Source organism: Mustela nivalis, assembly GCF_964662115.1.
Source record: "Mustela nivalis genome assembly, chromosome: 6".
NCBI lineage: Eukaryota > Metazoa > Chordata > Mammalia > Carnivora > Mustelidae > Mustela > Mustela nivalis.
Genome location: NC_139025.1, coordinates 68,460,199 through 68,484,918, shown reverse-complemented (window position 1 = coordinate 68,484,918; position 24,720 = coordinate 68,460,199). Strand labels below are relative to the sequence as shown.

The 24,720-nt window shown below is 33.9% G+C and overlaps 1 long non-coding RNA gene across 23 annotated transcripts in view; it reads right to left on the bottom strand.

Annotated features, from left to right (window-relative positions):
* LOC309866446 overlaps nucleotides 1–24,720 on the bottom strand; it is a 297,614-nt gene that overhangs the window by 193,059 nt on the left and 79,835 nt on the right. For 2 of the 23 annotated variants that reach the window (XR_014312682.1, XR_014312683.1), the window contains one exon: nucleotides 12,114–12,388. The exons of the other annotated variants lie outside the window; for them this stretch is intronic. This is a non-coding gene — a long non-coding RNA (uncharacterized lncRNA). Of the gene's footprint in view, nucleotides 1–12,113; nucleotides 12,389–24,720 lie in introns of those variants that run through there. 23 annotated transcript variants of the gene reach the window in all.

Here is a 24,720-nt window from a genome sequence, read left to right as displayed (position 1 = left end):
CCTCTCTCTGCCTACTTGTGATCTCTGTCTGCCAAATAAATAAATAAAATCTTAAAAAAAAAAAAAAAAAGCAGGGTATTAAGTTTGTTTAATAAGCTGATAATATTTACATCTTCAGAAACCTATATTATTACAGAAACATTGTAGAGGGGCTCCTGGATGGCTCAGTTGGTTAAGCAGCTGCCTTTGGCTCAGGTCATGATCTGTGGGTTTTGGGATCAAGCCCTGCATCAGGCTCCCTGCTTGATGCGGGGGCCTGCTTCTCCCTCTCCATCTGCCTCTTTCCTGTTCTCTCTCTCTGTCAAATGAATAAATAAAATCCTTAAAAAAAATTGTAGAATAGCATGTTTTACTTACAAATAGTTAAAGATAAACAGAATTTTCTGAAGGGACCTAAATGTACATAAATGTACATTTAGAATTCACTGTCTCTATGTAGCAGTCAGAAAGAAGCAGTCAGAGAGAGACACACAAGAGGATTTGAAAGAGACTTTTTGGTTTTCACACATAGTGGTCAAGCTTGAAGAACAGCCTTTCTTTAAAGGAGAATTTGTCAGACATTAAAAAAAAAAAAGAGAGAGAAAGAGAGAATTTGAGGTTGAGGCTTGACACATATGAATATGAAAAAGAGAAGGACTATAGTTCAGGGAGGGTAAAAATGGCCTCTTACATGGATTCAGAATCCAGTGACCTCTAATCTTTCATTGAGTAAGACTCTACAAGAAATAATCTGTATATTATATGTAATCTGTGTATGTATATATAAGTATATTAGGGAAAATATAGGCCCCAAACAGAGTGGAAAAAAAAGAAGAGGGGGAGAAATGAAAGCATTTTGGACCAGTAAGGAACTTTAGACCTATACGTGTGAGAGAAAGAATGAAGTAAGCATAGAAGAGAGTTGAAGGCTTAGCGAACAACAGAGAAGCACTTTGCACTGCTGCAGAAAGAGAATCAGATAGGAGTATCCCTGCTGGCATGAGAGTGATACAAGTTTTTCAAGATCTAAAAAGTCTTATATCTGAGGGCAGGAAAGATTTCAAGGTTCACTGGAAATACTGATCTTCTCTGGGAATCTGTGGGCACAATCAATAACATCTTGAAGCCAAAAGCTTTATAGGTGACTCTGTATTTGTGATTAAATGGAGAAAAAGACAAAGGGATTTCCTTTGATATGAAAGTCTTAGAACACAAAGACAGAAAGGCAAGAGTTGGGATGTGGGCAAAGTTAGAAGAAATGGTTATATATGTTAGTTACCTACAAGAGATGAAGGTAGTATGGAGGTATGGACATATTTCATACTAAAGTCAGAACCCAAGTAAATGTGGAAGACTTAGTAGGGAAATGCAAACCTAAGTGTTTAAACTAGAGCAGGAATATTGAACATGGAAACCATTTTTGTCCTAAGAGGCAGTGTGGCCTTGATGCAGATCTAGGTCTTTTAAGAACTTCCAATGGCAACCTTGAGCTTAGGAATTAGGAGGAATATATCAATGAAAAGACCTTATGAGAGTGGGTATGGTTTTGTCTATGTCAATCTCCTTTATCCCAAAACAAATAGCCACACATTGGTTGATGACAGCCTTTGCTATTTAGGCTCAGTACACTGAAAGGCAGGGGAGACCATTTCTTTCTTCATGTTACTTCCTGAATGGAGAGAGACTTCTAACTCAAACTCCAGATGAAGTGTTTTTGCAGTGTCCCTAATATCCTCTATCTACTTTATCTACGAGAAAGGAATTAATAATTTTTGGCAACTTTTTACTGAATATTTGATTTATTCAGTACTTTAGCATATGGCATGGCTACCTGTGTTCTGTTTCCTGGACAAGCTAGGTTTCAGGCTGTGGCTTGACTTGTGTTGATATTTTGTATCTGGTGAGCAGACCAAGAATAGATCTTTTTCTGCATTGCCTAGTTCTGTCTTATTCTCTCCACTTCATTTTATCAGTTTCTAATTGGGTACCTTAGTTTAAGACACTAGTTCTGTCAATTTATGATAGGAATTTAGTGCCTTTTTTTCCAGAACTTTGAAATTTATATTGGTAAGAAAGAAGGTTTTTAATAGAGCCATTAAAAAATACCTTGCGTATTGGGGTAATGGGGTTGTTTTCTTTGGCCTGTGAAAGCTTCCATTTTACTTATATATGTCATTAATTCTTGATTGATTTGTGTAGTGAGTTGACTAAAACCTAGATCTTGAAAGGGATTTGTTTCAGTTCCTTCTACTTCAAATTTTACATATTCTTCCGTATGCCTATATGTTTTACAAAACTTTTCCATTTGACTTCAGTTATTTGGGGGAAGAACCATAATTAACCAGAAATCAACCACCAGATAAAAAGAGTTCCCTAGCTTAGAGAAATAATTTTCTCTTAAAAATCCTGCCAAATTAAAAAAAAAAAAAAATCCGGGACACCTGGGTGGCTCAGTTGGTTGAGCAGCTGCCTTCGGCTCAGGTCATGATCCCAGCGTCCTGGGATCAAGTCCCACATTGGGCTCCTTGCTCAGCAGGGAGCCCGCTTCTCCCTCTGCCTCTGCCTGCCATTCTGTCTGCCTGTGCTCGCTCCCCCCCCTCTGATAAATAAATAAAAAATCTTTAAAAAAAAAAATCCTGCAAATTTATGGAAGGGATTGTAAATTTGAATATAGCCTACTGAATAAATGAGAATTTACTCAAAGAAAATCTTCATTTAATTATTCCTTAGGCAGAGCGTACTTAGTAAGATATTTACATGTATTTTCATTTGAAGAAAAGTTATTTCACTAAAAACAAGAGTCTCTAGAGTCATGATATGACATTTTATTTATCCTTTCTTTAATGAGAATATGGAGGGGTTTCTGTAGATTGGTAAATTTTTTTTAAAGATTTTATTTATTTATTTGACAGACAGAGATCACAAGTAGGCAGAGAGGCAGGCAGAGAGAGAAGGAGAAGCAGGCTCCCCACTGAGCAGAGAGCCTGACTCAGGGCTCAATCCCAGGACCCTAGGATCATGACCTGAGCTGAAGGCAGAGGCTTAACCCACTGAGCCACCCAGGCACCCCTAGATTGGTAATATTTGGAAACATTCTTGAAAAAATGATCCTTTTATCCTTTAAAACTGTACTTTTAACAAAACGATTGGGGTTCTGGGTGGCTCAGTTGGTTAAGTGTCTATTAGTTTCAGCTCAGGTCATGATCATAGGGTCATGAGATAAAGCCTGTGCCAGGCTCCGTACTCCGTGAAGCATCTGCGGGAGATTCTCTCTCTCCCTCCTCTGCCCCTCCCTGCATATGCACTTGTGCTCTCTCTCTAAAATAAATAAATAAAATCTTCAAAAAAAAACCCCACACAATTAAATATATATTTGTAGAAACCTCAGCAATATAAAATATAGCATTATAATTTTGGCCTTTGTACAATAAATGAAGAAATCAACATTTTAAGTAATTAATGCAATACCTTTTATTGGAGAATGGTATTAAAAACCAGATACAGAAACTAGGTTTGCTTGCTGCTGCTTCTAGACAGTTGTTGGACCCACACATTCTCAGCTGACAGAGCAAGGAAAGATATCCTGTGCATATACACACAACTGTAAATATTTCTATAAATAATCATGCGTATCTCCATTAAGCTAAACATGAGTTCATACTTTATATCGTTTTCTTAGATGCATTACCATGTGGTTCTTTCTAACCTTCTCACCTTGTTTGTTTGTAAATTCTCACTCAAACAGTGAAAAATATGGCTTCCACTCTCCTGCGTCAGTTAATTGTTCACCTGCAATGTACATGTATTGTGTTATCGCAGTGATTAGCCTGTACCCCTGGGAGGGAGAACTTCATTAACTGAAGTACTGTGCTTATATACAATTCCTTTGCCGATAATCTTATAGTCTCCTATCATTTCCAAAGTTACTTAATTAAGCACATTTCCCTCATCCACTTAAGTGAGATTGTTTCATACACTTTAAGAATTGTATTTTTTTGTCACATCCTGCATTCCAATATTTTGTAATCTCTCTACTTCCTAGTTGATAATTTTAAAAAACTACATAAATGAAGGTTTACTCTTCATGCTCAGAAATTCTATGGATATCAACAAAAGAATATGTCATGTATCCACCATTACAATATCATACAGTTTCAATTTCCTAAAAAAATCCTTGGTGTTTTGCTTTTTTAACCCTCTTCACTCTACTCTCCCCTCTGGTGGCTTATGTATTTTTCTTACAGGAAAGGGTTGTTGTACATACTCTGGAGCCAGTATGTGCCTCTTAAGATAGTAGCATCACCCTTGATCATCCCATCTTTCTGCTCATATTCAATTTGTGTTTATTTCTTCATGGTCACAAAATGGATGATCTTCCTCAACCATTATATATATGTTCTAGGCAGGAAGACAGAGAAAGATGAGGGTTGGGTTGTTGTCCTATCAGAATATAGAAAGTTTATTTGATATAAAAACCAATTGCTATAAAACACCTTGTAAAAACAGTAAATACAGGCTATTAAAAAAAAGAAACATGAGGGTGCCTGGGTGACTCAGTGGGTTAAGGCTCTGCCTTTGGCTCAGGTCATGATCTCAGGGTCCTGGGATTGAGTCCTGCATCAGGATCTCTGCTCAGCAGGGAGCCTATTTCTCCCTCTCTCTCTGCCTGCTGCTCTGCCTACTTGTGTTCTCTCTCTCTGTGTCAAATAAATAAATAAGATCTTTAAAAAATAAAAAAAGACATAGGACTTTGTAAAACTGAAAAATCCATTAAGGATTTTGTGAATTTTTTTTTCTCTGTTCCCAAATGGAATCAGTCAAATTTTTGTTCAAAGGGGCATTATAAATATGTAAATGCCCTAGAAGGGGGCAATTTATAAGTAAAATAAATATGAATATTTACCTGAAATATTTTAAAAACTTCTGAAAAAACTAATGTCATTATTGTTTATCTAATCAAGATATTCCTCAGCGGAAGAATTCACCATTTGGTGTAGAATATTATTGTCTGAAACTTCTGGAAACTTCACATTGGAAAATGTGTAGGTATTCTAAGAAAAAGCAAAGTTTGGTAAACAGAATAAATAGTAATTTTATTACTTAATATTGTCAAATGATTTTTGAAGGATTATAAAAGCATTCTTATTTTAGTTAATAAAGCCCAGATTCATGTGTCTATTAAGATATAAATTGTACAATATATCTATTAGAGTGCTGACATAAAAGGATAATTCAATATTAAAAATTTCAGTGTTGAAAGATAGGTAAAGAATTGAAAACAGATTATTTTTCCAAATGAGAAATTTGGATGGCACATTTGAAATTATGTGAAGCCAAAAGGAACCAAATGCACTTCAGACTTGCTCTAGGATAGAGTGTGCATGTGTATTTATGTGTGTTTCTGCAAAGTGCTAGAGAAGGTAGAAGAGAAAAATAGATTAACTTTCCATTTCCAATTAAGAGTGGGTAAAGAAGGGTAAAGTTCAAGAAAAATCTGTATAATGTTAAAGTCTTATCTATCTGTGTGACTTTGATTTTACCAAAAATTTTTAAAGATTTTATATATTTATTTATGTAATAAATGTAAAGAGTGAGATAGCAAGAGATAGAGAGAGAGCAAGCACAAGCAACGGAAGCTGCAGGCAGAGGGAGAGGGAGAAGCAGGCTCCCTACCGAGCAAGGACCCAAATGGGACGTCTCCATCCTAGGATCCTGGGACCATGACCGAGCCAAAGGCAGATGCTTAACCAACTGAGCCACCTAGGTGCCCTGATTTTACCAACTTTTTAAGTGGTTATCAGTTTCCTTAATTTTTTAATGGACCAACTTATGCATATGGTGATTTTTTCTATTTTTTTCCCTATTTCACTGATTCCTATTATTCTTATTTTCATCTTTCTTTAGTTTAATATACCCTTTTTTCATTGCTTCTTAAGTGGAATTTTTAATCTTTCTTTTATCTTCTAATATAAACACTTAAAGCTATATAATTTCCTCTTAACAGTATGTTAGCTGTGTTTTATGTATATTGGTACATTGTGTATTCTGTATCATTCAATTCATCTTAACCCAATTTTCTTTGTGATTATTCTTTGATCCATTCATGGAGCATTTATAGTTTATAAAGCGCTTTTAATTTCAGATATTTTATTAGGTTATTTTCTTTCTATTGTGGAACATAGAAATATCTTCCTTTCTAATTTTGTATTTTCATCTTTTTGGAAAACAGTTTTTTTGTTGATGTTTTTTTTTTTTTTTTGAAAACAGTTTTAAAAACGATATATCAAGCCAAGATATCTTCACTAGAAAATTATTTTAAATATTTAGTAAAGAAATGATTTTTATTTATTTCAGAAAATTGAGGAGGAACCATTTACCAATTTATTGAGTCACCATAAGACTAATACCAAACATTGCCAAGAACTTAAGAGAAAAGAAAATCACAAATAATCTACATGAATTTAGTTACAAATATCCTTAAGAATATATTAACATACTAAATCCAGAAAGACGTAAAAATGAAAAATAATTTTGACTAAGTTTGCAGGAAGACTTAGTTTGTATTAAAAAAACATTGTAATTGGAGACATTGATAATATAAAGGCAAAAAAATGCTCATCTCAGTAGACACAGGAAAAAATTTGACAATAATCAACCCTTCTTCATGTTAAAGAGTCTCAGAATACCAAGAATAGAAGGAAATTACCTCAGTTTGATAGAAGACATGCAAAATCTTAAAGCAAGCATCATACTTAATGGTAAAATATTGTGCATGTCCCACTTAAGAATGTCTAATCTCAACAATAAAAAGGCACATCACCCAATTTTAAAAAGAGAAAAATTATTTTGACACTTTCACACACACACATACACACACACACACACACGATATGCAAATAGTCAATGAGCTCATGAAAAGATGATCAATATGATTACATATTAGGAAAATGTAAATTAGAATTAGAATGAGATTCCACTGCACCTTCAGTAGGATTTCTAAAATAAAAACAATACCAAATAATGAATAGGATAAAGGGCAACTAAATCTCTCATACATTACTAGTTGAAATGTGAATTCTATAGTCACTGTGGAAAACAGTTTGGAAAACAGTTAAATATATGTAAGTCTGAATTCTAGCAACTATAATTTTATACAAAAAATTAAAACATATGTTTGCTAAAAGACTTATACAAGGATGCTTATGATAGCTTTATTCATAATGGCCCAAATCTGGAAATAATCCAAATGTCCATCAACCAGAAATGAGTAAACAAATTGTGAGTTATTCACACAAGGAATACTTCTCTGCAATAGCAAGTAAGAAAGGCACCAGCATACATAAACACATGGAAACATTTTTTAAAACATCATGTCGAAGAAAAGAAATCAGACCCTAAAGAGTACATAGTTTACAATTCCATTTTTTAAAAAAATGTTTGGGAACAAGTATAACTACACCATAAGAATTGTAAAGTGAATAGTGGGTGCCTATAGTCGGGGAGGGAAGGGACTGGGGAAAGGTGCAAGAAGACCTTTTATGGTGCTGTGAATGCTCTATAACCCTACTGGGGTGTCAAGTATGTTGAGGAGGAAAAGTAATTTCCCCTCTGCCCTTCTAGGTTCTTGGCTGAGACGCTCCCCTCACCCCATAATAAAATACAAATTAACAGGAGAAAAATAGACAAGAGTGTGAAAGCATTTATAGTTGCTATATACATGGGAGAGCACCAAGGAATCTGAGTAACTCTCCAAAATGGCTCAGATTACCACTTTGGATTCTTTCTCCAGCTAGTGATAGAGGTTGGTGGTAGGAGAACAGAGGGGCAGTTATGGAAGGTTTTCAGGCAATAAAGTAAAAGAAGGTATAATTATACAGATTTAAGACCCTGCCTTCTTCACGGATAAATTTCTAGAGATTTAGCATCATCTCCTCTTCCTGGTACAGAAAGGAAGACACCCTTACAAATGGGGATTTTCCTTGTAAATGTAAATGTCTTTCATAAAACAGTAATTTCTACTAAGTTTTCAGAGCTTTTTCTGCATCTGCAGTTTCTTTAAAACAACTAGCTCAGCATAATCTTTATGCCAAAAAGGCATATTTTGTTTTGGGGTCCTATATTCTGCCCACCTTCAAGTATATGGTCATACGTTTTTTAAACTTTTTATTTGCATACTTTACTATATGCTATTATGTCTAAATTTTTAAAATGCTCTTGAAATCTGTTTAAAATCGGGTATCTTGGGGCACCTCGGTGGCTCAGTTGGTTAAGCGGCTGCCTTCGGTTTAGGTCATGATTCCAGGGTCCTGGGATTGAGCCCCACATTGGGCTCCCTGCTCAGTGGAGAGCCTGCTTCCCCCTCTCTCTCTGCCTGCCGCTCTGCTTACTTGTGCTCTCTCTATCCCTCTATTAAATAAATAAATAAAATCTTTAAAAAATAAAAATAAAATAAAATCAGGTATCTTGAGTTTTCTGTATTTTATAGAGAGATTACTTTTATTTGTTCAGTGACATTTTAATTTCTGTTTTTGTAAATTGCTTGTGTCACATATTTATTATTAATCTTTCCTCACAACTTTTTTCCAATTAGATGGTTTAATATATGTAAATTTCCACAAGTTTAGAATACATAAAATGAGGGTAAAGTGTTGGTTTATTTTAAAGGCATAGCTTTAGTGCTTTAGAATATTGGTTATATTCAAATCTGACTCTGCTATGTGCTTTCTTCATTTGTAAAATTAGGATGATAATAAATTGGGATAAAATTGTGATAATAACCTTATCAGGTTGTTATAATTAAATATATCAACATAAAAGTTCATGAAATAGCTTTAGTCCCTACTAAGTGCTAATAATTTTTTACTGTTAATTTTTCTATATGCATATACACACAAAACACACAAACATTACATATATGTGTGTATATATGTAAATATATATATGTATTTGCTTTTTGCATAATTGGAGTAAAGGATAAATCATGTTTGGAAACATGTACATTTCTACTTAGAAGTATTGCTTAATCATTTTACCACGACTTCTGAAACACGGCTTTTCCCCTGTTCTTTGGGAATACCATTTCTACCATCTACCATCTACCATCAAGGTTTTAAAACATCACTATATTTAAAAAATACAAAGGATCCTATGATCAAATAATTTTGGGAGGTCTCGGTGAAACACTGTTCAAAAGGCTTTTTAAATAAGGATATGACTGAGGCTTTAATATGATAAGATGCATTGTGAATATGCAAATGGAGAATTTAGAGTATGCAGCATTTCCCAACATTAGTTTTTTAAAAAAATGTTTAAGCGAAATATCTTAAATAGTTAAGGTTCTGGGATGGGAACTTTAGAAAATCATGTTCCAGGTGCAGAGTTAGCAGTGTCTGGCATAGAGAAATATAGTAAGTCAGAGCATAGATAATGGTGTCAAAAATAGCTAAATTCAAAATTGTCCCTGTACAACTGTGTGAGCTTGGGCAAGATGTTCAGCATCTCTAACCACCACTCACACAGCAGAGTAATGAGAGTAATGAGTGGTTGGACTCCAGTAAACTCACAGTAAGAGTTGTTTTTGTCTCCGTTGTCATCATCAGTCATCATCATCATCATCATCCTTATCATCTAAGTAATATTTGTTGAGTTTGGATTAGGTATTTGTTCTGGTTCCCATTTACAATTAAGGAGGTCATTATGGAAAATCATTAATTAAAATAGTTGAATCGTAGTTTTCTGCTGATTCTCAGAAAACCAGAAAGTTACTTCCATTGTATAAGTAATCAGGATTGTGCAACAAATCACAGAATTCCCTAGATTATTTTGACTGTAGAAAGACAATCTGGCTGAAATAGTCTATACACATTGTAATAGTACAATTTAGTTTTGAGCATTGATAAACAGAAAGTGATGTTAAATCTGTTCACATAAATGTTCAGAAGTTATATAAACTGACATTATGTTCACTCTTTTTTTTCACATCCATATTTATGTTGTAATTTTATTAAAATTCTTACACATCTTCTCACATCATGGTTTCTCAAAACTGCCATTCTTCACTCCTAGAATGCTTTAATATCTGATTACTTCTTTTCAAAATGTGGGGAAGAACACTACTTTCCCTCTCAAATCACATTTGACTTCTTGAGGCCCCAACAGCCATGATTTTGCATTTATATGTATATATATTTAATCATGTATATATTAGTTTTAATAACAATAGAAACATCATGATGTAATTGCTTCTTTGTGTGTCAGTTTTCCTACTGAACTCTGTTTCTTGAAGTCACAAACATTTTTTAAGTGTTTATGTTCCCAGTGCATGCTAATACATTATAGGTATTAAAATGCTTGTGATTAATGACTTAATTTTTTTTGTATTTCATTAATAGTTAAATGATGGCAAGTCCTCTTTCTAGAAATTCATTGTTTTCCTTCCTTGCTTTAAGTATACAAATTTCAGGGCACCTTCGTGGCTCAGTAGGTTAAGTGTCAGACTCTTGATTTTGGCTCAGGTCATGATTTCAGGGTCATGAGATTGAGGCCAGTGTTGGGCTCTGGGCTCGGTGGGGTGTCTGCTTGGGACTCTCCCACCAGAACCCTCTCCCACACTCATTTTCTCTCTCTTTCACTCTCAAAAAATAAAATAAAAATAAATAAATATACAGTTTGATGTGTCCATGACCTTTTTTTTTTTTTTTACGCCATATTGTTTCCTAGATATATAAGCTTAATTTCTTTTTTGAGTAAAGATAAGTATATATACTTCTATCATCTCGATTTTCTTATTCCAAAAAGAATAGCTAATTCAAATATATTTGAAATTCTGAATTATACTGTGATGGTATTAATATTATATTGAAGATACACACACACACACACACACACACACATGCACACAGCTCATAAGTATAAAACTCAGTGAAGTAGAAAGTGTGAATATCTCCATGAAACCTTCACATCAGGAAACAGAAACTTACCAGAGTCATGAAAGCTTCCCTCTACAAGTTACCTTCCTCCAATCACAAATTCCTGCACCCTAAAGAAACCTCTATTTTCACTTCAAAATGAGATAGACCAATGGATTCACTTCTCTTGTTAAACTCCATGTAGATGGAATCACACATTACAGGCTCTTTAATGACTCATCTTTTATGCAGCATTATATTTGTGAGATTTGTTCATGATATTTTAGTAGTGATTCTAGGCATCTTTTAATTTACAACATTCCATAGTTGTTGCATTTAAATTTATCACCATTTGTTTATCTACTATACTATGGTTTTTTTTTTTTTTTTGAGGTGCTTCCATTTTGATAGTATTAAAAGGATTGCCATCAAGCGTACACTTTTACATATCTTATGGTGTATATATGCAAGCATACCTAAGAATGCAATTGCTGGGTCATCACATATGTGTCTGTTCAGCTTTATACTAAAGATATCACTATGCTGTTTTCTCATGAGGTGCACCAAATTACATTTTCACCAGCAGCATAAAAGACTTCTACTTGGCCTACATTTTCTTCAAAGTTGGTATTATCTATCTTTATTTTTCAGTTTTACATGTAGATATATTATGTATTCATATGTTATACCTTTTTCATATGTAGGTATGTATTTCATGTCTCTATAAACATATTTTATATCTATATATAAATACTACAACTCCTAGGAGTATAGCTCCATGCATTATTACAGAGCTAACACATTCATGTAAATAGCACACAGTTCCAGAAAAGAACATTACCATTACCTCAGATACCCATTTGTGCCCTCCAACAGTCGCTTGCCTTCACAGATTAATCAGTATTCTGAAATCATAACTGTATCAACTTTCCTTTGGTTAGTGTTTGGATGGCATATTTATTCTTTCAGTTTTAAACCTTCTGTATCTTTATTTTAAAAGTATCTCCTATAACTATCTTTTTTTTGTCAAGAAAGGATAAACATACTAATTTTTGTTAGATTTATTATGGCAAGGTTGTATAGTAATAAAACTACTAAAAGAATAGCAAGAGAATGTAATACTACCATGCTATAGAAGTAAAAGTGAAATGAAACAATAATAAATATTTGACTGATCTGAAAGGACACAAAACAGGAGAGAAAAACAAATAGACCAGGTGAAAAAAATAAAACCACATAATAAAATGCCAGGTCAAAATCCTAATATTTTAATAATTATATTGAATGAATATGGGTAACATACTCCAATTAGAAGACAAAAACAATTTATTCTCTATGTTGCTGTGTGTAATAATTCCTATTTGTTGTCTGCCCTTTGATTTCTTTAAGTTTTTTTGTTTTTCAATTACTCAATTGTTTCTTTTCCAGAGATGCCTTTCCTCTAACTGTGGACTTTGCATTAGAATGTTCTGTCTTCACTGGCTATCCATGACTTCTACCTCCTAAAATATCAAAAAAGTTACTTCTTTTAGGAATATGTATATGCATTCACATTTCCCAAAACATCAGTGTATTGAAAGATTATTCAGAGAAGATTGATTGTTGTGTATTGAGTAAATTTATCATTAATATAAATAATATTTTTAGAATAGATTTCATGGTTACTACTGAGAAAATATAACTTGGACCTTCAAGTAGAAGACATCTCACTGTAAAAAGAAGGGACTATGGATTTTTAAAAAATCATTTATTTATTTATTTATTTATTTTTCGGGGAGAGAGAGGGCAGCATGAGCTAGCACAAGCAGTGGGGGAGGGGCAGGCAGAGGGAGAAGCAGGATCCCCACTGAGCAAGGAAACTGATGTGGTACTTGATCCCAGGACCCTGGGATCTTGACCTGAGCCAAAGGCAGATGCTTAACTGACTGAGCCACCCAGGCATCCTGGGACTATGGAATTTTAATATAATATACACTTTGTATCTCTCCCTCTCATCATTCTATCCACCCATCCATCTATCTATCTATATCTATCTTATATGTGTAATAGTGGCAGATCCTATCTGTGTTATTCTGTTAAGGAGGATTTGGTTATAAACAAACCAATAAATTTAAGTAAACTTTCATTTAGTAATAGGTATTGGCCAACTCCTATAATTAATTGTTAGCTGTTTCCTAAACAATAATCCTTCTGAGCTTAAATTTTATATACACATTACAAGAATTTTAATTACTTACAACATATATAACTGGATAATATATTCAGTTTTTAAATAACCATAAATCTAATCTAGATATTAAAATGACAGATATGAAAGTAATTTAATTTTTAAGTAATGCAACTTGTTCTAAAAAATGAAAATGTGATTATGCATTGATATGGCAATTCTGAATCCTGCCCTCAGGCAGCAGCTGAACATTGTGCTTTATTAGCCATCAACAATCTGCTGTACATGTGGATGGTTTAAAGACAGCAGTGTTAATGCTAATGTTCAAAGTGTCAGTCTGGAGAGAAGGCATTAATTGACCTCATGAGATTAAACTATAAAAATAGTATCTTTTATTTTGGGTATTTCATTTCAGACAGAGCTTTAGCACTTGGTAAAATGTTAGTAACACAATCCAAAAGTGATTTTCCCTAAGTTTACATAGAGAAATTATTTTCAACTAGACTCTTAAAGTGAGAAGAAAGCAGAAGAGTAAATATGGAATGTCTTTCTCTCCCACTTTTCTCCTTCACAAGGTTGGCCCACGGACATACACCTTGCTACATCCCCATGTATCTCTGGTGTGTGTCTCCTCGTGGATCATTTACCTCATTTGATTGGTAAGTAATTGATTCATTGATCACTGATTCATTGATTTCACCTCCCTCTTATAATAGGAGAAGAGGGGCACCTGGGTGGCTCAGTGGGTTAAGCATCTGCCTTTGGCTCAAGTCATGATCCCAGGGTCCTGGGATCAATCCCTGCATCAAGCTCTCTGCTTGAAGTGGAGAGCCGGCTTCTCCCTCTCTGTCTACTGCTTCCCCTGCTCTCTTCTTTCTCTCTTTCTCTGTGTCACATAAATAAATGAAATCTTAAAAAAAAATGAGAAGAAATCCTTAAATCATAGAAAATACATATAGACTATATCATGCCATGAGCTAGAATCAATCATTTACTTTACTTTTTTTCTTTTTACATTTCTGAATAAGCTGTGGAAACTTTATTCTATAACTTGATTATTCCAAAAGTGCATTTTTAAAAAATGGATTCACATATGGTTTGTCTCCCTCCCAATCCCATCTTGTTTCATTTATTCTTCTCAACTGGGGGTTGGTGGGGGGAGGGGATTTGGGAGAAGGGGGTGGGATTGTAGACATTGGGGAGGGTGTGTGCTTTGGTGAGTGCTGTGAAGTGTGTAAACCTGGTGATTCACACACCTGTACCCCTGGGGATAAAAATATATGTTTATAAAAAATAAAAAATTAATTAAAAAAAAAATGGATTCACATATCTCCTCCCTCTCTTCTAAAACATTGGACAGTGTAGTCAGAAAACAAAAACATATGAAACTATAATACTTCTGTGGTTGTATTATTTATGTATGCCTCTTTGGTTCCACAAAGGATATGAAAAAATATCTGCCTATGGTTTTCAAATTTCTAAGAGTAGTCCATATAAATTATCTCATTAATTATCATAATAGCATATGAAATAAATATTTTCATTCTAAAGTAATATCTAAGAAGTCTTATGTGCCTATAATACCTGAACCTGAAAAGAGGGAGTTTAGCTAGCTACTAAATACTGACTGGAGCCTCAGGCTGGCTCAGCTGATTCTGAAGAGAGTTTTGCTTTGAAAGTGCCACAGGCAAATAAAACATTTAATTCTATACCTTTAGATAAAAAAATATATCTATAGGGGCACTTCGATGGCTTAATCAGTTAAGTGGCTGCCTTTGGCTTGGATCATGATCCCAGAGTCCTGGGCTCCTTGCTCAGTGGGGCCTGCTTCTCCCTGGCCTGCCGCTTCCCTGCTTGTGCTTGCTCTCTCCCCCTCTCTCTGTGTCAAATAAATAAATAAAGTCTGTCTATCTATCTATCTATCTATCTATCTTTCTATACATTTGAAACCCAAACCACACTGTTTAGCTTCCATGCTCTGTTTTTCATTTCTTTTTTGTTAATACATATAATTTAGATAGTAACAGATACCCAAAGACACCTTAAAAGTGATTAGTTGAAGTTGAACCCAACTTTATATCAAGATCTATAGAATACTTCTAGTATTAGAGAACTCATTGCTTTAGATGGTATTTAGGGGGCACATGTGCTGGTAGTAAATAAAAAATAAATTACCCTATAATAGAAAGAATATTTATCTCCCAATACAAGAGGGAAAATTCAATTTTTGAAACAGTATAAGATGAACTTTGACAAATTAAGTTTATTAAATGCAATTGATAATTGGTGAAAGATCTGGAAACCCTAAAATATGGGCTACAATGGAGTTCATTAAAGATTGCTTTGAAAAGAGTGGTACAAATTAAAAAAAATAAATAAAAATTAAAAAAGAAGAGTGGTACAGTGACATGATATTGGTCATATGGTATTTGAAGTCATGTTATGTGATAGAGCAGTTGGATATTGAGATGGGCTACTAAGACTTATGGATAGCTCTTCAGATCCTGGTTGAGTATAAAGTCTAAATTTTCTATCAGTTGTAGTTCTCAAAAATCAAATAAGCTGCCTCCTAAATGAAATATGTCTTCCAATATGGAAATGTTAGGTCAGAGTCACAATTCAAGTAATGTAAATGTGGTGTTAACTTCCTGGGTGCTTTCCAACTTGAAGTGGTGTACAAGTACTTAGGGAAAAAAAAATCCTCATTTCAATTAACTTTAGCCACTTTTCTTATTTTTGAGCATTTTTTTCATGTTTTCCCCCTTATTTTTTAAATCTCACAGAGTGTTATTTTACCTTTTGGAGTAAAATACAAAAACAAATGTACATCAAGACATAATGTGGCAAATCTTTCCCAGAAACTTGGGTTTTATTGACGTTGACAGTATTAGGAAGGATGGGTATACCACTGCGGCCGTGCCTGTGTGCACTTGGGCTTTTGGCCTCTCTTATATGTTCTGCTCCATATATTTTAAGAGAGCTTAATGTGGATTTTTCAATTCAATCTCAGTAGAGTATTATGTATATTATTGTTACTAAATCTTGTCTTTCTCAGTTCCTGTGTTATGTGGCCTGTTGAAAAGCACACATTTATATCTTTAGGAGGATAAATGGGAAGTCACAGATCTAGAACAATAATCAACTTGAGCTCATGCTGCTAGCACAGGTATGGATTTTTAATATAATCTCAGGAAGGGAAACGCTTTGGGGCATGTTTTCTCAGTTGGGAGCTGAGGAGAACATATGCACAATGTCAGACCTCAGCAACTAGCCTTTGGCTGGTGAGAGATAGAATCACTGTGAACTTGGGTCTTAAACCAAATGTGCTGGATGCCGTCTGGACTTATGCTTACAGTACACACTGTGTTTTAGAAGGAATAACTAAAAAACTGTCATTTTATATTACCTGTTTTTTATAATGACTGATAATTGATATTACAAAGACCTCAGTTTCCCTTGAACTGAAATTATGTTTCTTTTGAGCAATTAATATACTTACCTATGGGCCTGTTTTTTAAAAGATTAATAAATAAAAGAATGGAAATTAAACTCTATATAATAAAAATTTAGTTACTTGTTTGTGATTGATCTTTTACTATGAAGACAAGGAGCAGAATCCTTTCCAATTTTGCCTAAAATGTCATGGCCATTGTCAATAATCATCTGTGTATAGGTATGTCTTAAATATAACTATGTAACTTTGAAAAACTCCAGTATTTCTAAGATATCTGTGCTGAGACCCATGAATTTTATCCAGGAAAACAGGGTTGTCTAAAATTGTGTTTGATAACTTAAGAGGAAAATGCCAGTGAAAATTTCTCATTTTGTCCATCAAAATAAGCAGCAGTGATAAGTTTACCTGCAACAAACTATATATTAGCAAGCTAATTTTTTAACTAGTGAAATTTTATATGTGTGTGTATATATATATTTATATATATATATATTAATTTTTTTCTTCCTACTCTAAGTTCAGAGGTGTAAAGAGAAAGCCATTCACACTGGCGTAGGTCAGGGTGCGAAAGATTTTCTCATAAAGTTAGAATCTATATACATTTTTTAAGAACTAGATATGAAAATGTTAAGAACTGAACTAAAATTTTATTAATGTGCTTTTGTCAATATCTATCGTTTAATGTTTCTTATTTAAACTGTCAGGTTTCTAAGCATCATTGAAAAATGAATGATCTTTAATTTATATTAAAATTCTTTTCTTGATATAACTTTGTTCTTCATTAAGAACTCACAAATAAAAAAAGATCAATGACAAAGAAAAAATTGAGATTAATTGTAAAATTGAGTCCTTTGAACAAGTCGTAGAATTAACATGAGAGGATAGTTTGATCATGTCATTAGTAATGTTAGAAATTTATGTATAGGAATTGGTATAAACCACATCCCGAAACACAGGTTGTCTATAATTAAATACTTCCTTCAGTGAGTGTTCTATGTAGGTTCAAAATGAACATACCAATGTTCATGTGATCTGATGATATGGGGGAAGACAATTGATAATCATAGGTCTGGGCTAATGAATGTAGAGTTGACCTTATTATCAAAGGTTATGGATATAAGTTATTTAATACTCAATATAGTCTAAGAAGGACTTACGGCAATGCCTAAGACACAGTGGAGCCACACAAATGTTACTGACTCAATATTGTAAGTTGTAAAGTCACCATTTTGGAACAAAATAACTATGGCTAAAAGTTTTGTCTGATATAGTGGAGTGAGTTAGGAATCATGGTGTTGAACTAGATGTCCCAGCTTCAGTGTTTTTCACTCAGTCGTGCCTCCCTAATAATTTAGGATAATGGCTCCTATTAAAACCCACTTCCTTCACCTTCTACTTTAAGCCCAATAGAAGGCCAGAAAATGAGACTGAAATAGCATGCAGGATATAGTATTTTCATTTGCTTCAGATTGAATGTTGTTTGCTACTCAAAGTGATAACTTTGTATTGTGATAATTTTAGGGTATTATGCATTAATGAACCTGAAAAAAGAATTTCCTATCTGCAGCATCTATGTTTTTGATTCAACTTTAGATAATTTGGGGTCAAATTTGGAGAAATAGTATGAAAAAGAGGATTTTTATCTTAAGTTACCTTTCCATTTTTTCTAAGGAGATGAGAATTTATTTTATATGTTTGCCAAATTCTATGTATAATATAAAATTCTGCTTTAAATAATCATATTCTTAATTTTTAGCTATAGAATGGTTCTCTTTTTCCTGCCTTTAACTATTCTACAGTTACAATGAACTGTCAGAAGCAAATGCACTGCTAAGACAACGGGAGCTTTTTGAAATATTCCACAGTGGTGTGATACTATAACTTACTTTGTCTGTCAGCATTATCCTTTTATTTCTCATAGACCCTTGCACTTGGGAGAAATAAAATGGTCTGCATCATTAATTTCTATGCCCAAATAAAGAGTTTCTCAGCAGGTTGCACATGAGCTATTTAAACTGGAGTGGCGGTAAGACAGTCATTAATTATCTAGAAATGAATCTTAAGAATGTGAAAATTGCATCCGTGAGAGTACATATCCTCTGAGAGGGTCTGGCTAAAAGCTGGACAATGATGTACTGGCACCATCCAGCAAAAAATAGTGTTATTTCACACTAAGTTAGGGACTTTAGGCCATAGGTTCGCCGTTTAAGATGATCTTAGAGCAAAGGGTGGGAGTGGCCCATGTGTAATGCATTTCATCTCTGTCTAACCAAAAGCCATGAGTGCTGTAAGCCTATTTATATATTATATGTATATAATATATATATTTATATATTATAAATATACATATGAGATTAACTATAAGACTTAAAATATACAAAATGAAAACAAAACAGGCATAGTCATCAATTCATCTGGAATTCCTGGATGGTGTATCTTCTTATCCCTTAGAATAACCAAAATTTGCACTATGTTTGTTCTTCAATTATCACTTAGCATATATTAATTCATTTAATACTCAAAACAACTACGTGAGCTAGGCATCTAATAACAGTCTCATTTAACAAGTGAGAAATTGAAGCAGAGAGAAATTGTTACTTTTGAGAGAAGAAATTTGGACCCAAGTAGTTAGACTCCAGAATCTATATTCTTTTTTTTTTTTTTTAAGATTTTATTTATTTATTTGACAGACAGAGATCACAGGTAGGCAGAGAGGCAGGCAGAGAGACAGGGGGAAGCAGGCTTCCCGCCGAATAGAGAGCCCGATGTGGGGCTCGATCCCAGGACCCTGGGATCATGACCTGAGCAGAAGGCAGAGGCTTTAACCCACTGAGCCACCCAGGCGCCCCCAGAATCTATATTCTTAACACTATACATGGATATAGCAATAAGCCTGCTTCTTTCGGCCTGACCTGAGGGTCTTTTGGATCTCTGCTCTACCTTTACTAATCTTTTGTGTTCAGCAAATCATTAGTTTTAAGCAGTGACCATTATGAATCCTCTGGTAAAAGTGGTAATGTCAGAGTAGTACAAGATAATTTACCTCTAAAAAAAAGACAATTTAGCTATTTCTAGGACTCCTTTGCTTTTTGATTCCATTTTACTCTACTTGTCTAATGAAAGGGGACAGAATTTCTTTTGAAAACTTTTCTAGTTAGAAGTCAAAACTTCTCTAGGTTTATAAAGTACCTTGTCAACTTGCTACTAAATGTTTTTTTAATCATTCTTTATTTTAATTTCTCTGACAGAAGCCTTGTAAAGAATATACAGATGTAATGAATATTTCATAAAGATATGATTTATTAGGACTTCTCTGCCTTTGCTTCAAAAATTATCCATCCTTCAGAAAGCAAATATACAAAAACTACCTGCTGGTATAGTTACTAAACCAAATCCCCTGAAGGCAAACCCAGATTTCATAATAACTTCTGGGCCTTATAGACCGTGGAAAAGATAGTTAGTCAATGTTCTATTAATATTTTAGCTGGCAAAGGAATATAGTTCTAAGCTACCACATGTGGCTGTCAGAACTGTCAGGTATGCCACTATAAAATTATTAATGATTTAATTTTTTATGAGCTCCATATCTTTTTATATGAAAATTAAATTTATTTAAGGGCTTGAGGTAAAGAAAATGCTTATAACAGTTCTTTAGGGTACCTTACCAATACCACCAATTCCTTTCCAAATATTCTCTGCAACTGGCTACTTCTTCACCCTTGGTAATTACACATCTATGGATCTGTCCTATTCATTTATGAATAGAGTTCCCTCAAATGAACACCTTTTACTTTCACTATAATATTAATATTATGGCATGGCCTCAGTTATCTACAGTGAACTGAGGCACAATTTGTTATCATTATTAATTATTATTTATAGAATATCCACTAGATAAATGCCTTAAAGGGCAACAGAAATACCTAAAGCACAAATGAAGATAAATAACTGTAATCTATCTCATTCTTCTTTTGTGTGACTCTGATTTAATATCTGACTCATTCTCAGGTTGTGGTGCACATCACTCTTAACAAAAATATACTATTGAAGGCCAACTTTAAAATTGCCTCATTAGTGCCTGGAACATTTCTCTCATTCCCAATATACAATTGGAGGTATTTATTCATTACAAATATGCCTTAAGGTACTGATTTAGTTGATGTGTTGGAATATACACAGTGATTTTGTTCTGACAAAGGAAGACACAGACGTATATATGTCATTTTTTAGACACCGCAAAATACTTTAGTTGTATCCTGAAGTTAAACATTAGTGATTCAAATACTGCTTCTGCTTGCTTTTTTAACGATTCTGTTTTGGTCTTTTAATAATATTATTTAAAACCACATAAAGTGACATTTTTTAAAAGCACCAAAAAAGAGAAAAAAAATGAATAGAAAGCATTTGCTACATTTTGCTGAAACAGAATATGCTAAAATTATATTCCCCTTGTGCAGCGGTTCTCACATTGTAGTGTGTCTGAGGATTATACAGATTTCTGGACATCATCCCTAGATGTTTAAATTCTTTCAGTCTGAGGTGTGGCCCAAGAATTTGCCTTCCTAACACTGGTACTCCTGGCCCCGAGAATATACTTTGAGCAATGCTGTTGTAAACGCTGGTTGTAAATGCTGATTGTTCTGCTATGAAGAGATAAATATTTCCATCAAAATCACAGATAGTGACATTACACAAGTAACTTGAAACTATAGGAGAAGTAAAAATAATGAAATTAGAGACTCAGTGTGATCTAATTCAGGTAAATATTGTTCATGTCTTGAACATCACAGAATAAGGAAAGAAATCAAGTTAAACAGGGAAAAGTAAACACTGATTTAATGCATGCCATATTACTAACATAAAATAAGGAAATTAAATGAATATGCATTAGAAAATATGTTTTTTTTAAAGATAAAGATGTTGCATTTAGGTATTAACACCAAAATGAGATAATTATGGTTATTTTATGTTTCTTGATAGGATTTTTTAATAAAATAAATGAATAATAAAGGCATGAGAACAATATTGAAAGAAGGAAGATCATTTGGTATGTAAGATGCATCTTGTAAAAGAAATGCCAATCTAACAATTAAACCTGCATCATAGAGATTAGCTCCACAGGTGGTAGGATTTTTCAGTTACCAAATGTGTTCTATGTATGACCTCTCTGCAAAATCTACCACCATAGGGTATAGTTAATGTCAGTGCAATGTAGTTGTGAGAAAGACCACTAGTAACCACTCATGGATGGCCAGCTCATTCTCAACCACAGCGGGTTTCTAAAAAGCTATTACTGTTCCTACTGACCGAGGGATCACTTAAATTTCTAAGAAAGAGCTCTTTAATGTGTCATTTCTCCAGTTTTGTATAACACCAGTTTCATTCCAACCCAATTATTCATCATTTTTTTTTGAACTATCAAATTGGAAAGCTCTGACTTTTCTATTACAGAGCAACACAACTTTCTATTATACTGGACAAGGAAATTTTAATATATTAATTTAATCATTCATAAATCACTGTAAGACCTGGGGAAGACAATGGCAGTTTGCCTCTAATCTGAGTCTAGACTGACTGACTCTTTTACTAATCCATACATTTAATTCAATCAACCTAAAGTTGGTAAGTACCTATTTTCTGCCAGTCTCCAATATAGTCAATGTGTATACATGGATGAAAAAGGCAGGAGGACAGTATGCTTTTTAACCTCAATTAGCCAATGGTTTCATTGGGCCAAAGGGAAGATAAAATTTTATGGCCTGCTGTCATGTTAGGCAGGAACATGTGACTAATTCCAACCAACAGGTAATACTCAGAAAGGATTTTGTTCCCATTTGAACTAGAGTATTTGCAACACCCTTCAAAGTCCTTTCTGTTACCATTAAAACAAATGATTTCCTGTATTACATTTTTGAAATAGTCAAATCAGTTATTCTTTGATCTTTTCATTCAAAAATCATGATTTTGAGAGTATTTTAACTTTGGAGAGTATATGGTGGAATATAAATCCTTGATAGCCAGACACTAAGGCTTATCTGGGGAGAGAGAAAACCAAGGAAATGGGTGAGATGAGCCTTTAAGATCTGGTTTAATACAACCATTGTGTTCTGCAAACATTAGTTTAGCCCAGAACCCAAATTCTCCTAGATTTCAGACCTTGAAGCGGAAGGGGAAACCTTGGTGGGTAATGCTGCTTTTGCCCTTAACTCTTGGATAGTCTGAGAAGAATACCTGTGCTGATCCTGTTGCTTTCTGTTACTGTTATCCTTCCCTGTTCTTGTGGATAGAAAAGGTGCTTTGAGTAGTGTCCCTGTCCCCTCCCTGAAAAATTCAGGAGTCAAATCAAGTTGTAAGAATTTGCTCAGAATTCACTGTGGTAGGGGGCACCTGGGTGGCTCAGTGGGTTAAGCCGCTGCCTTTGGCTCAGGTCATGATCTCAGGGTCCTGGGATCGAGTCCCGCATCGGGCTCTCTGCTCAGCAGGGAGCCTGCTTCCCTCTCTCTCTCTCTCTGCCTGCCTCTCCATCTACTTGTGATTTCTCTCTGTCAAATAAATAAGTAAAATCTAAAAAAAAAAAAAAAAAAAAAAGAATTCACTGTGGTATTTCCAAGAGCAAGGGAAAATTTTGGAAAAATATGCCCCATATTATATAATCCTAACTTTCCAGAAAGAGCAAAATTTTCAGGAAATAAATCAAAATTTATATCACATAGTTATGTGGTATAATTTTGACTATGTCATAATTTAAAAAGTAACACATAAAAGAGATGGCAAAAAATTACTTTAAGGGGCACCGGGGTGGCTCATTTGTTTATCATCCAACTCTTGATTTTGGTTCAAGTATGGTATCAGGGTTATGAGATCAAGCCCTGCACTGGGCTTCACACTAGGTATGGATCCTGTTTGGGATTTTCTCTTACTCTCTCCCTTCCCTCTGAAATTACTTCCCTTCTCCTCCCCCAAATTACTTTAAGAATGATTAATATGATGAATAAATTGGAATGTGACAAATAGTTAAAAGTTATCGCATTCATATATTGAAGACATGAAGTTCCTTTGAAGTTAGACTTGTTGAACTAAAAGCACCTGTTGTAAAGTTTGCAGAGACATATATTACTATCACTATTTTTTTTGAAGGTCCTTTAATGGCTTCCCATTTTGTATAATATGTATAAGGACCAGAAGCCTAAACATGGCTTCATACCTTGAGAATGGTGGAAATTGTTGGTATTTTCTGCTTTATCTCATAGAACTCTTCCTCTAACAGCTTCCATAGCTATGTTGCCCTTATTTCACTTTCAGAATCACTCCATGGTTCTTCCTTTATTGGGAATTTGCTCATGTTACTATCTTTTTGCTGGAATTATGTAACTTTAATACTCTCCATCACATCCTTGCCTAGCTAATATATATAATTATAGATCTCTAATACCTAGTACAATAATGGTAACTTCTCATTAGGTCTGAATTAATCAGGGTGTATATGTGTATTATGTATATATACATGCATTTATGTGTAATTTATATATATATATATACACACACACACATATATATTACACACACATAGTTTCAGTAATCAAAAGTACCAATTAACCCTTAAGATCTTAACTTTTATATCAAAATTTCATGGGTTCAAATCCAAGCACTGTCATTTGTTAATAACTATGTTATTTATTGTATATTTATCCCAGTTTTCTTATTGGTTCAATGAAAGCAGTAATATACCTATTTCATAGGTTTTAAAAACTAAATAGTTTATGGGATGCCTGAGTGGCTCAGTTGGTTCAACATCTGCTGTGGGCTCAGGTCATGATCTCAGGGTCCTGCCCTGCTCATAGGGGAGTTTGCTTCTCCCTCTCCCTCTCCCTCTGTCCTTCCCCCCTGCTTGTACTCTCTCACTTTCTCTCTCATATTCTCTCTCAAATAAATAAATAAAAATATTTAAAAAAACTAAATAGTTTAATTCATACTAAGAATGATATTGAGTACATACTAAGAATACTGAGAGTTCAATAAGTAATAGCTATTAGATGATAAAAAATAATAATATATATTATTATTCTATTACAGAATAGAACAGTCCTCAGAATAGCCTTCCTCATCTATCCCTAGGCTTGCCTTTTATATTCTCTCCAAAAATCTTATTGTTTTCTTGGAAGAATTTATCAATATTTTTATTTTTTAATTTTTAATTTTTTATTGACATATAA